Genomic DNA, 14790 nt, shown 5'->3' with positions numbered 1-14790 from the left:
AGTTTGTGTATTTAAGCGCAACTAACCCATTGGACTTTGCAGTTACTTAAATTTTAATTAATTGCACAATTGTCATCAAATTTGCCTCTTGAATTGAATAACATAGTTTATTGAGATAATTGAATAACATAGGTCTAGCAAATATTTGTTGTCTCATATGAGTACTACTTTTGTTCAATCTCTCAGGTTTATAAAGAAACAATATTATCTGTGGATAGATTAATCTCTTGAGCATTTGGAATGGCCAACCTGTTATTTTCTGAATCGAGGTTACTTAATAGGGAAAACAAACTCCGCAGCAAAAAGATGCTGTAAGGAGAACCACTTTCCTTTCCTTCTTGAAATGTAGAATCAAAATTGCTGAAATTGAGGAGCATAATCAATGAGTTTGGATCAATAAAATGCTTTTAGTTTTGCATAGTGAACTATTTGGCGCGTAAAATTGCTTGTTTTCCATCATTTCTTGATGCAGTTGCATATTTTAGTTTATGTGTGCAGCTTTTCTTCTACCTTTCAGAGTCACATTATTGCCAAACAGCTAAGATAAGATAAGATATATGTGGGTTGAGCCTACAGTTTACTAGTCGTTGATGTCGCTTAGTTATTCTTTTTAATATTTTATTTATTTTATAATTATTTTGATTGGTCCATTAAGTAATTGTTTCGTAGTCTTTTTATTTGTTTGGAATTCTATCCTTCACCTTATTCCCTTAAAAAAAAAAAGAAGAATTCATCTCTAGCCTTAATTAGTAAGCCGACTCATGTGATGCAAGACTAAAATCGAAATTAAACGATATATTTGAATAAATAAATATAAATATTAAATAAAATCAAAAAATTTATAAATAACAGATATATTTTAAAAATAAAATAATTCACATCAATTACTCAATAAAATCTTAAATTTGAAAATATAAAATTTTAAATAAATTTTAAAAATTATTTTATAATTAAAATTAGCATTAGGAATTATTACTATTATTATTATAGAGTATTACGCGTTATAATAAATATATAGATATTTTCATACATAAACATAAAAAAATATATATATAAAATCTTATTGAAGAAGTATAAAATAAAATATTTTAAATTGTAATTTTTTCATAACTTATTCGTTTTAAATTCATTTTTGATGATTTTTATACTATTAAATGTAAGATGTATTTTGAGTGTTTTTTTATGAATCGAATTTGATAATGTTTAGAAATGAATTAAAATATACTCCATTAAAAAAGAAAAAAAAAATAGTAGAAAAAATGGTGAGAGAAGTGAGAGAAAAAAAGATAGAAAAAATGGAGGGAAGAAACTCCTCTTTTATACTATATTATTATTATATAGATATGTTAGGATTTTAAAATTATTTTTTATTTTTATTTTTCAATCTAATTAATAATTAATTAACTAAATATTGCATTTCTTTATTCTTCTTTCTATCCTAGGACTTCACTGCATCATTAAATGAAGAATGCTAAATTATTTGATGATTTAGCATTCTCCAAATTATTTGATGATTTAGCCTTCTCTATTATATTCACAGTTACATCTTGTAATGAAGATTGAAGGGTTTGTAGAGATTTTTTTTTGAGTGGATTTTGAAAATAGCCACTTTTATATAGTAAAAATAAATTTTACCCACTAATATAAAAATTTAAAAAAATACCCACATTTACCATTTTACCCTTGCATATAAAATTTTAACAAATACCCACCAATTCACAACCGAAATTTAATTTGGTTGTGAATTCAAGCTTTAAAACTCGAATTCACAACTGAATAACAAGTATTGGTTGTGAATTCAAGTTTTAAAGTTTGAATTCACAACTATAAATAGTGTTAGTTGTGAATTCGCGTAAATTCACAACCAACACTATTTCTAGTTATGAATTCACAACCAACAAAACTTGAATTCACAATCAACACTATTTCAAGTTGTGCATTCACAACCAATACTATTTCTAATTGTGAATTCACAACCAATGCTAATAATTTAGTTGTGAATTCATAAATTTGGTTGTGAATTCAAGAACATTTGTACAAAATTTGGTGATTTTCATCAATTTCTTCATTATTTGTAATTTTCTTTTTTTATTAAAATCAAATTGAATTCAGGATTCTGGAGTCCAAGTCTGTCAAATTTCACCAATTTCCTGCAAAGGTTACCAAACTAATTCATCTGAGGTACCTCACACTCTCCATTGATAACCTCACAATTCTTCCGGAACAAACCTACCAGCTATGGAACCTACAAACTCTTATAGTGGAGACCAAGAAGCGTTCCATTACAATGAAAGCAAATGTGTGGCGGATGATTCGGCTAAGGCACTTCAAGAATAAAGCGGCTATAGTCCTCGACAACAACTAGGAGGGCGAGGCAGGGCAGAACCTCCAAAAAGCATATACTAAATCGATCCAAAACCCAAAAAAAGAAGGAAAAAGAAACATGGAAGAAATGACTACTGGATTTCATTTTTTCCCAACGGAAGAATAACTCATCTCATTCTATCTTCACAACAAACTGATACTACGTCGCCGCCATCGCCGAAGACGTGAGATCCGCCGCCTACATATTCGGCCTGCCCCTGTCCAGACCTCGAAGATCAAACCACAGAATTCAATTGAATGTAATTTTTCCTCTGCCTCGCGCTCGCCGCCGTCGTGGCCTCCGTCAAATACCGCCCGGCGTCGGGGCACAGATACCCCTGCCAATACGACGATGAATTCGACGCCTTGAAGTTCAGATCCGCCGCCCAGCGCAGATCTGTGGCGATGCTTCCTAGTACGAAAGAGGAGTGAGAGATAAGAGAAAGAGAGAGGAGAGAAAGAGAGAGAGAGAAATCGGCGCCGGCTGAGATCTGACGGCGGATGCGCCGCTGCCGGTGGCCGTGGGAGCGTGCGGGAGAGAGAGAGAGAGAGAGAGAGGAGAGCGTGCAGAGAGAGAAGAGGGAGAGAAAAAAAATGAGAGAATAGCTAGGGTTTGCCCATTTATATAGAAGGGCAATTTAGTCCTTTAACACAAAAAGTGGGTATTTTTTTATGTTTTTATTTGAGTGGGTAAAATTTATTTTTATTATATAAAAGTGAGTACTCTTATATATTAACACTTTTTTTTTTATCAAAATCTGAAAATTGAGGAAATTGATGAAAATTTGAAATGTTAGCCCCTAGACCCATTGAATAGGCCCAATGAGCCCAAAGCCACCCAACAGAAAAAGGAGTGGGTTGGATCAGATTGCTAGAGAAAAAAATGAAAAATCAATATGATAATGAAAAATGAAAAATCAATCTGAAAATAATCGATTGCACTGCTTTGCTTGCTCTTTTTTTTTAGCCTTTAGGTGAGTTGGATGTTACAGTATGATAATGAAAAATTATACACTAATCTTCCTTTACTTCACATAAAGTAGAGCCATTTCACTTGCTTTAATGGATTTGTTAGGGATTCAGCACTATAGTATGTCTTTTCTCCTTTCATAATTGATCGTGTTCTTGGAAATATTATAATCTAATCTACTTTTATTTTTCTTCTACATCTCATTAGAAAAATGAAAAATCAATCAAGCAAAACCACTTTTTTGGATAGCACAACTATTCAAAATGATCTGTATTCCTTATTCTTTTTTTCTTTGATACAAGGTGTCATTTTCACAAAAATACTCAATGAATACTGATCATCATCAATCCTGCTGTTGTTAGTCTTCCTTCATTTCATTTTCCCAAAAAATAAAACAAAAGGAACCAAAAATTGTTCCTTGGCCTATGCTGCTCTTGTCTCCCTCACAAACACCATAGACCGATTCCTTAACAGCAATCTATATTCCATCTCTATTGAAGAAAAACAACAAATTACATCTCTCCTCGAGTATGTTACTCCCTTTCAAGACTTCCTCGACGAATTTCCAGACAAGTTCAAGAGTTTGGAAGGGCGAATGGGGGAAGTGGCAAATGAAGCAGAAGATATCTTAGAATATCTTGTGTTGATGAAGAGCATTCGCGTCGATATTCCCAGCTCCGGCCTCATTTACTTGGACGTTGGCATGGCGTTCAAGCAGTTCTCTCTCTCCTTCTTCGAGACGCCCAAGGATTGTAATGCTTTGCACGGGGATGGTGAAACCGATGATTTCGACAATGGCTTTGGATAATGTACATGTTTGGATTGGGGGTTACTTTTTATTTGCAATTGGATTTGGTATTGGAGTGGCTTTAGGTTTATGTTGTTCGTTTGAGGGTATAACTCTGTTAGTTTTCGAGTTGTGTTTGTTTTGCTCTTTCTTCACTTTGTGTTTGTAGGTGTTTTTGACCAAGTCAAGAGATGGAAATCGTGAGGATTGAAGGAGGAAAAGAAGGAACGAATTCTGTTGAGAGAAGGAAGGAATGAGAGAAGATAAGGAGAGAGAAAGAAGGAGTTGTTGGGAGCTCCTAAATCAAAGGATGAGTAGCTCGTGAAGACTGATTCTTCCAACTAACTCAACGGCCACTCATCCACTTCCCAACCCACGAACTCAGACTTGGAGATCAAGATTTGAAGGTCTATAAATACCAAGGAGGAGTTCAGTTCAGATCACGAACTTTGAGAGAAGATATCTAGCTTTTGAGTGATCTGTGTAGGAGTGCTGTTTCTCGTGTTGGGATAACATTAGCTATAGCATTCTTTGTTTTGTTGGATTTCGGAGTATAGCTCTTGAATCCAGTTTTAGTTTGTTAGTGAGAGTGTATAGTGTTCAATACCTAATCCATTGTAAAGGTATTGAACGTGAGTGTCATTCTTAACATGATCAATTGGCGTCAGAGCCAACACTCGATACACTGAGTGTGATCCTTGGTGTTGTTACAACAATTCCCGTTACAGTTGTTACAACAGTTGTTCCCACATGGAGCCGTTTGGTGTTATGCGTCCTCCTATCCTTGATGGTGCAAACTACTCGGCGTGGAGGATAAGAATCCGGCAGTACATCAAGGCTATCGACCTTAAAGCCTGGCACTGCGTCGAAGAAGGGTGGTCTGCTCCCAAGACCACTGATGCCCATGGTGATGTGATCCTGACACCACCTGCTCAATGGAGTCGAGCTGAGTTCGAGGAGGCAAATTTCAACGAAAAGGCTATGCATGCTATCTATTCTTTCGTGGACATGAACATGTTCAATCTCATCAAGAATAGCACGTCAGCCAAGGAACAATGGGAAATACTCCAGAGACACTGCGAGGGCGACACAAGTGTCAAAGAAACAAGGCTGAGACTCCTGACCACTAAGTTCGAAAACATGAAGATGGATGAAGGAGAAGACATCAAGGAGTATTCCAAGAGGATACTCAGTGTGGCTAATGAATGTCGTGAGCTCGGAGATCCAATCAGCAATCGGGTGCTTGTTTTAAAAGCACTACGAACGCTCCCACCGCGTTTTGAAATGAAGATTACTGCCATCGAGACAAGTCAAAATGTTGCAAGCCTGGAGTTCGTGGACTTGATGAACACGCTCCGGACCTATGAGATGACATTGGAGGAAAGAGGATTGCTGCACAAGAAGAAGGCTGTTGCGTTCAATGCCGGATGCTCATCTACGACAACACCCAGCAGCCACATCCTTCAGATACGTGATCTAGAGGAGTCTGAAGAATTGGAGGAGATTCACGAAGGAGATGATGTTGCGCTCATCACAAGGAAGTTCAACAATATGGTGAGAAAACTTAGACGGACCAAAGAGAATGATCGAGAAGGAAGCTCTCCAAGGCATGATTCCGCACCACCCAAGAGGAATGACTTCACACCCCCACGACCAATGAGGAAAGTTGCCTCAACGACTGAAACTTTCAGGTATGATCCAAATTTCATCAATAATGTTCAATGTCGTGAGTGCAAGGGGTTTGGTCACTATGCGAACCAGTGTGCGAACACCCTACGAAAACGAGGCAAATCATATTGGGTGTCTTGGAGTGATGATGAGGCTGAATTTTTCGATGGTTCGGAAAGCTCAAAAGAAGAAAAAGAAGATGATGATGATCCCGGTCTGTCAGCCTTCCATGTCAAGTTCGGAAAAACCTTATCCGACGATGAGGATGATGAAGGAGACCAGCTGTTAAACAGGTATGACACAGGGTTCTTTCCAAATTGTCTGTGCTTTAACGCATGTGTAGGTAACACGGAGGAAAGCAACGAAGAGACCATGCTGGTTGTCATGGAACTTAAAAAATTCTATGACGAACTACTGGGAAAATGGAAAAAGCAAGGAGAGGAGCTTGAAGCAACAAAGGAGGAGAATGTCAAGCTAAAAGGATCGTTGGCAAAGCTTGAAGCCTCAATCACACAAAAAGAAGTCAAGCTTGAGCATGTTACAAGCCAGCTGGAGGAAGCTCAAAGCACCATTGCCAAATGGAATTCAAGTCGGCATAGGTATGATGATTTTGTGTCTGCAGGAACTACGGACACCACTGGTCTTGGATACACTGCTGCACCCGCTGCTGAACCCACACCTGGAAAGACAAAGGTAAAATCTACTCATGGAAAGGAGTTTGTCGTGGAAGGAACTTCGGTTGGTCAGACACGACCACAGAGAAAGAGGTATGTGTGTCATTATTGCTTTCAAATTGGCCACATTCGACCGTTTTGTTTCAGGAAGTTCAATGACGAGAAGAAGATCATTGTCAACTCAAAGAAAACGAGAACCAAAGGGAAGAAAAATCCACCACAAGCTCGTAGAAAAGTCTGGAAGTGGGTCAGAAAAGATGAACTGAAATGTAATGTTGTGTTCACAGCACTGAAAACTAACATCTCAAGTTCATGGTATTTCGACAGTGGATGTTCTCGTCACATGACAGGTGACAATGGCTACCTTAATAACTATCAGGTATGTGATGGTGGATCTGTGTCTTTTGGTGGTGGTTCGAAGGGTAAAATCATTGGTAAAGGTACCCTAAATGTTCCCGGCTTACCTTGTTTGAAAAATGTGTTTCATGTTAAAGGTCTTATGGCAAATTTGATTAGTATTAGTCAACTATGCGATGAGAATTTGCATGTTAAGTTTAACAAGGACTCTTGTGAGGTTTTTGATACTCAAAATTGTTGTGTAATGAGAGGGCAAAGATCTAGTGATAACTGCTACCTTGTCGATGAGCCTAAATGCAATAAAGCCCAAATTGATGAAAGCATGTTGTGGCATCAAAAGTTAGGGCACACGAATTTTAAGAATCTTGACAGGTTGTCCAAGTTGGAAGCAGTTCGAGGTCTCCCAAAAATCACGCAAAAGGAAAAGGAAGTTTGTGAGAGTTGCCAAAAAGGGAAGCAGATCCATGCCACCCATCGTGCTACCCAACAAGCTGAACAACATTTTGGTACAACCCGATGCTTTGAACTGATTCACATGGATTTGGTAGGACCAGTTGGTGTTGAAAGTATTGGAGGTAAACGGTATGTGTATGTCTTAGTGGATGATTTTTCAAGGTTTACGTGGACCTTTTTCTTACGTGAAAAATCTGAAACTATTGATGTTTTCAAAACACTCTTTGCCCGGTTTACTAACATGTTTGGTGCAAGAATTGCTAGAATAAGATCTGACCATGGACGTGAGTTTGAGAATGCGGCTTTCACAAATTTTTGTGAAAAGAAAGAGATTTTTCAAGAATTCTCAGCCCCCAAGACGCCGCAGCAGAACGGAGTTGTGGAACGAAAGAACCGAACCCTGGTGGAGATGGCAAGAGTGATGTTAGCTTCAAAGAAATTGGCACAACGCTTCTGGGCAGAAGCTGTGAACACCGCATGCCATATCAACAATCGAGTCAACATCAGACCTGGTACGTTCAAAACTCCATATGAAATTCTGCGTGGTAAGAAGCCAAATCTCAAATACTTTCATGTCTTTGGGTGTGTGTGTCATATACTGAATGACAGAGAATATCTCACAAAGTTTGATGGAAAAAGTGACAAAGGCATCTTTTTGGGATATTCATTGAATAGTCAAGCCTATCGAGTCTTTAACTTGAGAAGCCAAACTATTCAAGAATCTGTAAACGTGGTATTTGATGATGTGAGGAGTATTGCAGATGAGAATAACAGAGAAGATCAGGTGATGGACATTGTGATGCCAGCAGAGGATGAAACTGCAGATGCTGAGGCAACAGAAGAAATCACACCACAAATACCAGGAGAACAGTGTGATACCGATGAAGAAGAAACCCCCAATAACCAAGGAGAAAATGTGAGTAATGCACCCTCCAGAAGGATTCACAAAAATCACCCAACCTCCCAAGTAATTGGCAATGTAAGTGATGGCATGACCACAAGAGGTAAACCTCCGGTTGACTATCGGAAGATGATTTGCATGTCTACCCTTTGCACGTCTATACCAGGTTTCTTGTGTTTTGTGTCGAAACTTGAACCAAAAACAGTCAAGGAGGCATTACGTGATGAATTCTGGATGCTAGCCATGCAAGACGAACTTAACCAGTTTGTTCGAAGCGATGTTTGGTATCTTGTGCCTAGACCTGCTGACAGGAATGTGATCGGCACAAAGTGGATCTTCAAGAACAAGTCAGACGAGTGTGGGACGATAGTGAGGAACAAGGCGAGACTTGTGGCGCAAGGTTACACCCAAGTCGAAGGTGTTGACTTCGATGACACCTTTGCTCCAGTCGCCCGCATCGAGTCAATACGGCTGCTTCTTGCAATTGCGTGCCATCTCAACATCAAGCTGTACCAAATGGATGTTAAAGGAGCCTTCCTCAACGGCATCCTAAAGGAAGAAGTGTATGTAGAGCAGCCGAAAGGATTTGAAGATCCACACAGACCACACCACGTCTACCGGCTAAAGAAGGCTCTCTACGGCCTTAAACAAGCCCCTCGAGCATGGTATGGACATCTAACTTCTTTCTTACTTGAGTTTGGATTTGTGAGAGGCTATGCCGACAGGACATTGTTTATTAAAAGAGAAAGTAGTGATATTCTGATCACTCAAATCTATGTTGATGATATGATTGTCGGTGCTACCTCACAACATTTGTTAGATGATTTTACAAGGGCCATGACCACCACGTTCGAGATGAGCATGGTGGGTGAACTAACATTTTTTTTAGGGATCCAAGTCAAGCAAGAACCGGAAGGAATTTTCATCTCACAGGGGAAGTATGCTCGGGATATGGTGAAGAGGTTCAATCTGGAAGGGGCAAGGCACATGCGCACGCCGATGGGATCAAGCGACACTCTGTCGAAAGATAATGCTGGGGAGGCAGTAGATTCAACACTCTACAGATCAATGATTGGGAGCCTCCTATATCTCACCGCCACACGACCTGATATCATGTTCAGCGTGTGTGTATGTGCCAGGTACCAAGCTGATCCTAAAGAGTCTTATTTAAAAGCGGTAAAGCGTGTGATAAGGTATGTGGCTGGCACACTTGATCTTGGCATTTTCTTTTCCAAAGATTCTAACACGAACCTTGTAGCTTTTAGCGACTCAGATTGGGCAGGGGATACTAATGATAGGAAAAGTACAAGTGGTGGGTGTTTTTATCTTGGAAATAACTTGGTGTCGTGGCATAGTAGAAAGCAAAATTGTGTGTCTCTCTCTACTGCAGAATCCGAATATGTTGCTGCAGGTTGTTGTTGCTCTCAACTTCTTTGGTTGAGACAAATGCTGTCAGATTACGGTGTGATGAGTGATGTGATGGTGATGCACTGCGACAACATCAGTGCAATAAACATTTCAAAGAATCCGGTCCAACACTCACGAACCAAGCACATCGATATTTGACACCACTTTATTCGCGATTTAGTGGAACAAGAGGTAATTAAGTTAGAGTATGTTCCAACCGAGAACCAAATTGCGGATATTTTTACTAAACCTTTGGATTTTGAGAGATTCACCATGTTAAGAAGGTCTCTTGGCCTTTGCCTTCGAAACTAATGAAAAAGGAAGTGTTCGTTGCATCAGTTTCAAAAGAAATATTCTTAGATGCAACTGTTTGTTGTCTGTGTGATGCTCTATGTTGTCTCAACATGTTCTCCTTCACTAACTCAGTTTGTGTGTATAATATATGTAAAGCACAGAAAAAGCCAAAGTAGTTTGGGGGGCACGGCGTTCGCTGCAACGATGCTACCTTACAAAATGGCCATCCTCGATTGCTTTCACAAATTTAGACTAGGGGCACGACGTTCACTGCAACGATGTTCTCTATGTCAATAAAAATGAGTGAATTTTACTTGGTGCTGTGCTTATAAGTGCGAAATAAAGTTTAACCGAGTTATGTGTTAGGGGATGTTGTTATAACAGAAGGCAAAACATTAGACGTAATAATTCTGAAAAATCTGGGAAGGTTTTTTTGATTCCGATTTTCATGGGATTCTCTCTCTATCCGCAGGTTTTGTAATTTGTTTTGCATATCTTGTTCTTGATTTGATCATATCTCTATCTTAATCTCCTTCCAACCCTAATTTTCGAATTTTATGGTGAAGATTTACTTGAAAGATTTGGTTTGTTGAGTGATTGGATCTGATTTCTTTAGTATTTATTCACTGCATGCAAATCACATCATCACCATTCTTCATCATTGCACTTTGATCTGCGTGAGAGACTCTTTGCTTCCTCTCGTTTTGTACTTAGTCTTTTTGTGCTCTCATAATGTCTAACCCAAACACTATTGAGCTTATTAGACAGATTTTATCAAATCCCCAATTTCAAGCAGCCCTAGCCACCTTCTCCACACCCACATTGCCGAAAATTCAAGCAGGCCCATCGTTGTCGTCCCTGCCTGCTCCGATGACAACTCCAGCAACAACAAGCGGACACCCTCCTCCACCGGTTTCTCAAACACCGGAAGTCTCAAAAGAGGTACTGAATCCGGCGCCCATCTCCACCATCGAGCACTCCGCCGACTCACCAGACGAAAATCCGGCGAAGCAAGGGGAACCATTCAAACCCTCAAATAAAAGCAAGAAGAAGGCGGCCGAAGCCCCACGACCAAAGCTCAAGGCGGTGCGTAGGTCCAACCGTATTCCCAGCCAACCTAGGGTTTCAAAACCCGGACCTCCGAAAATGGTGCTTCTCGATGAATCGAAAGATGAGGAGCCCCCAGCCAAGAATGCACGCAAGTCCGGTCAGACGGTCGAAACCTCCACCACCGCTGATGAAGAGTCTGTCGCTCCGACAGAGGAGACCACAGAGCCCACGGTCTCGTCTCCGGTGGAATCGCTGGATACTCTGCTCAATGAGACTGAAGCTGAGGTGGCAGCAGAGAGTGCGTCTGACGATGACACACCTCTCACAGACGTATTGACGAGGCTCAGGCGAAAATCAATCCGTGAGGGAAAGAAGAAGGCTACCACCTCAGCTGCGCCCACAACACCGGAGGCAACAGAATCGGATGAGGAAGAACTGGAAGTGGAGGACGAGGAACTCGAAGGCTCCGACATGGAGGTTGGCAAAGCATTCAAAGATTTCTTCTACACTGCTGCAGCAGCGAAGGCGTGGAAAAATGTCAAGGACATGGAGTGCTATAGCGAGCGAAACATTGAGCAAGATTCCTTCAAGATGTTCAATCTTGTGGAATTTCTTAAGGCTCGTCACTTGTTCCATTCAGTCACCGAGGTGGAGCCATTTGTGAAGTCGGTGGTTCAACTAGTCTACAGCAATCTCACGGCGGATTTCGGCAATCCAAGGTCGAAAAAGTATGGGAAGATCTTTTACAAGAACAAGATCTTCACACTTACTCTTGCCATCATCAATGGAGTCTTTGGCACGCCGGATGTGAAGAGCACAAAGGTGAAAAACATGGACAAGGTCGCAACGGTCATCACCGGAGGAAAAGTGAAGAAATGGCTGAAAATAATGAAGTCTTCAACCTTGTCGTACCTGTACTCAGCTCTATTCAAGGTCATGACCTTGAATTGGATTGTGTCCACCAACTCTACTGTGGTCACACACCAACACGGCATACTTCTCTATTGCATTGGAGAAGGGTTGCCGTTCAATCTGGGACAGGTTGTTTTCGATCAAATCGCTGCCTCTTCTCAATTGTCTGGGTTGCCGTTTCCATCTTTGATTTTCAGGTTCCTCCGAAGTCAGGGCGTGAAGGTGAAGGATTCTGTCAAGAGAGAAGACATACACGAATATGCTCTCACGAGTCTGCTGTTTAGTGAGGGCAAAACTGCAGATCTTCCCTGGGTGAACCCTGTTGCTGCTCCCTCTGTTGAGGACACCACAATGATCACAATCCCAAAGGCAACATTGCAGGCTCTTTTGCAGCAGATCGATGAATTGGAAAGCAGCCTTCTTCAAGCTCGAAGAATTCAGGGGGAGTCATCGTCAATCCTGAATCAAGCAAAAGGACAATTGACTGCTCTCCTTTCTTCCCAAAAAGGGGGAGAAGATGCTGCGGATGATGCTGCGGATGATGCTACTGGAACAGGGGAGTGAAGCCAGGGGGAGCTGTGTTCTTTGATGATTGGTTTTTAAGTTGGCAGAACTTTTTTAACTAGCAAAACTTTTGGTTGATGGATGTTTAAGTGTTTTTAGTTTTTTTGATTGGTGATACTTTGACTTATGCTATGCTATGCTTTTGCTCTTTGTGCTAGTGGCTAGTTTTGCTTTGGTTTTTTGAAAGTTTTGTGTGGATGCTGCTGTGAGAATATTGTTTTGTTTGTGTGTTTTTGTTACTGCTATCTCTGCAGGGGGAGATCACATCAAGGGGGAGCAATTTGGTATTTGGTTTTGTGAAGAAAGGCAAAAAGGGGGAGTTTGTTAGTTTTCGAGTTGTGTTTGTTTTGCTCTTTCTTCACTTTGTGTTTGTAGGTGTTTTTGACCAAGTCAAGAGATGGAAATCGTGAGGATTGAAGGAGGAAAAGAAGGAACGAATTCTGTTGAGAGAAGGAAGGAATGAGAGAAGATAAGGAGAGAGAAAGAAGGAGTTGTTGGGAGCTCCTAAATCAAAGGATGAGTAGCTCGTGAAGACTGATTCTTCCAACTAACTCAACGGCCACTCATCCACTTCCCAACCCACGAACTCAGACTTGGAGATCAAGATTTGAAGGTCTATAAATACCAAGGAGGAGTTCAGTTCAGATCACGAACTTTGAGAGAAGATATCTAGCTTTTGAGTGATCTGTGTAGGAGTGCTGTTTTTCGTGTTGGGATAACATTAGCCATAGCATTCTGTGTTTTGTTGGATTTCGGAGTATAGCTCTTGGATCCAGTTTTAGTTTGTTAGTGAGAGTGTATAGTGTTCAATACCTAATCCATTGTAAAGGTATTGAACGTGAGTGTCATTCTCCGTTTAGTAATTTCGCCATAAGGCATTCTTCAAGTTATTTATAACTTGAAGAAATTTTTCCAAAGTTCGGTGTTTATTTATTTCCGCTGCATTATTTACTCTGTGCTGTTTGGTCTGTTACTTTAGCACAAGGTTTCCAGTTGTTTGTGTGGAACAACACTTTCAAACTCATTGTAGCAATGCATTCGTATGTTGTGTGAATTTCTCGTGTTATCTTTAGTATTGCTTCGGATTCCTCTATCCGACTGTAAATTTTGGGATTCTGGACTAGTTTGTGTTTGTTTTAGAATCAATGGAGCCTCCTAATCTCATTTCTATGGCATTGCAGGATCTGCATGGGAACCTTGAGACAGAACAACTCAAAGACGAGTGACAAAGAGCTGTTTCTTGAATTAAGAGGGAAATGATGAGTTGTTACTACTATGCTTTGTGGTATTGATGGCTTCTGCTTCCTTCTTCTAATTGCAGGCCTACATATTACAGGTTTGTTCGTTGTCGCTGAAACTCTTGACAATGCAGGGCCATGTTCCATTTTACTGAGGGATGATGTTATCTTGTTTTCTCATCAAAGGCACAGGATAAGTTGGTGAAGATTGTATGAGTTGTAAAGTCGTTGTTGCGAATTTTCGTTCCATCGCCTCCTTCTGTGTCGATGTAGGTATGGTGTTCCTTATAGTTTCTTGAAGTTGTTGTATTCAAATTGTTGATCTTGTATATCAAAATTGGTGAGGATACATCCAAACAACATTCTTTTTGTCAATGTATATGGGGTTGTATTTTTGCTTGTTTTGTTTGGATTACTCATAATTCATCTGTGGAATTATTGCACACTAGTGTTGTATCCCGTGCGATGCACGACATGATTATCTTTTAGAATTTCATCGCCGATAATTAACAAATTTTCATCGCCGATAATTAACAATGTACAAATTCATCGACCGATTAAAGCCTTTGGTCAATTTGAATTTGGGATAAACTCAAAGTAATTAGAAGTTTAGAACACATAAACGATGTTAGATATATTGCTTGATGCTCTCTTCGTCCCAAATTTTTACCCCTTTTGTCATTTTAATCCGTTCAATACATGATGGAAGGTATATTGCATAATAAAAGTGAGATCCATATTTAATTCACAATACATTCAAATGTGTAATATAATAATTAATTTATTTTTACGAAGACAAATAATTATAATTTGAAATATAATATCTTAGGCAACTAAGAATATTATGTTGCCCATCAAATAGAAAATACTCTTTATTTGACTGCATCCTAACATTCTTAGTTTTTTGATTTTGATAAATAAAATATTTGAAGTCATTCAAATATCTAAATTATACATTGCACGCAATTAATAATTTCTTGTCTTCTGAAAAATAACTTGAGTTAATGTTGTTTGAGTATCATGAATTATAATTCTCCATAAGAAATCTAACAAAAAAAATAACATTATCAATTTAATGCTCAACTATATTTATGTTGACACCATCCAAAAATAAAATAAATAAATAAGAGTGCAAAAAATAATGATATTAT

At 39.4% G+C, this 14790-nt stretch overlaps 3 protein-coding genes and 1 long non-coding RNA gene across 4 annotated transcripts in view; 1 reads left to right on the top strand and 3 right to left on the bottom strand.

The window, feature by feature from the left end:
* Window positions 1-14790, bottom strand: part of LOC131016908 (uncharacterized) — a 1184262-nt gene that overhangs the window by 477629 nt on the left and 691843 nt on the right. The window lies entirely within an intron of this gene.
* Window positions 1-14790, bottom strand: part of LOC131016813 (putative late blight resistance protein homolog R1C-3) — a 101932-nt gene that overhangs the window by 23158 nt on the left and 63984 nt on the right. The gene's annotated exons all lie outside the window — the stretch shown is intronic.
* The window catches only part of LOC131016824 (putative late blight resistance protein homolog R1C-3), a 95260-nt gene that overhangs the window by 76326 nt on the left and 4144 nt on the right, over window positions 1-14790 (bottom strand). The gene's annotated exons all lie outside the window — the stretch shown is intronic.
* On the top strand, window positions 13427-14043 carry LOC131017057 (uncharacterized). Its single transcript, XR_009099374.1, has 2 exons — window positions 13427-13686; window positions 13774-14043. It is a non-coding gene; the product is annotated as an uncharacterized LOC131017057 (long non-coding RNA).

Source organism: Salvia miltiorrhiza, chromosome 3 (genome assembly GCF_028751815.1).
Source record: "Salvia miltiorrhiza cultivar Shanhuang (shh) chromosome 3, IMPLAD_Smil_shh, whole genome shotgun sequence".
NCBI lineage: Eukaryota > Viridiplantae > Streptophyta > Magnoliopsida > Lamiales > Lamiaceae > Salvia > Salvia miltiorrhiza.
This window is presented reverse-complemented; position numbering and strand designations above follow the sequence as displayed.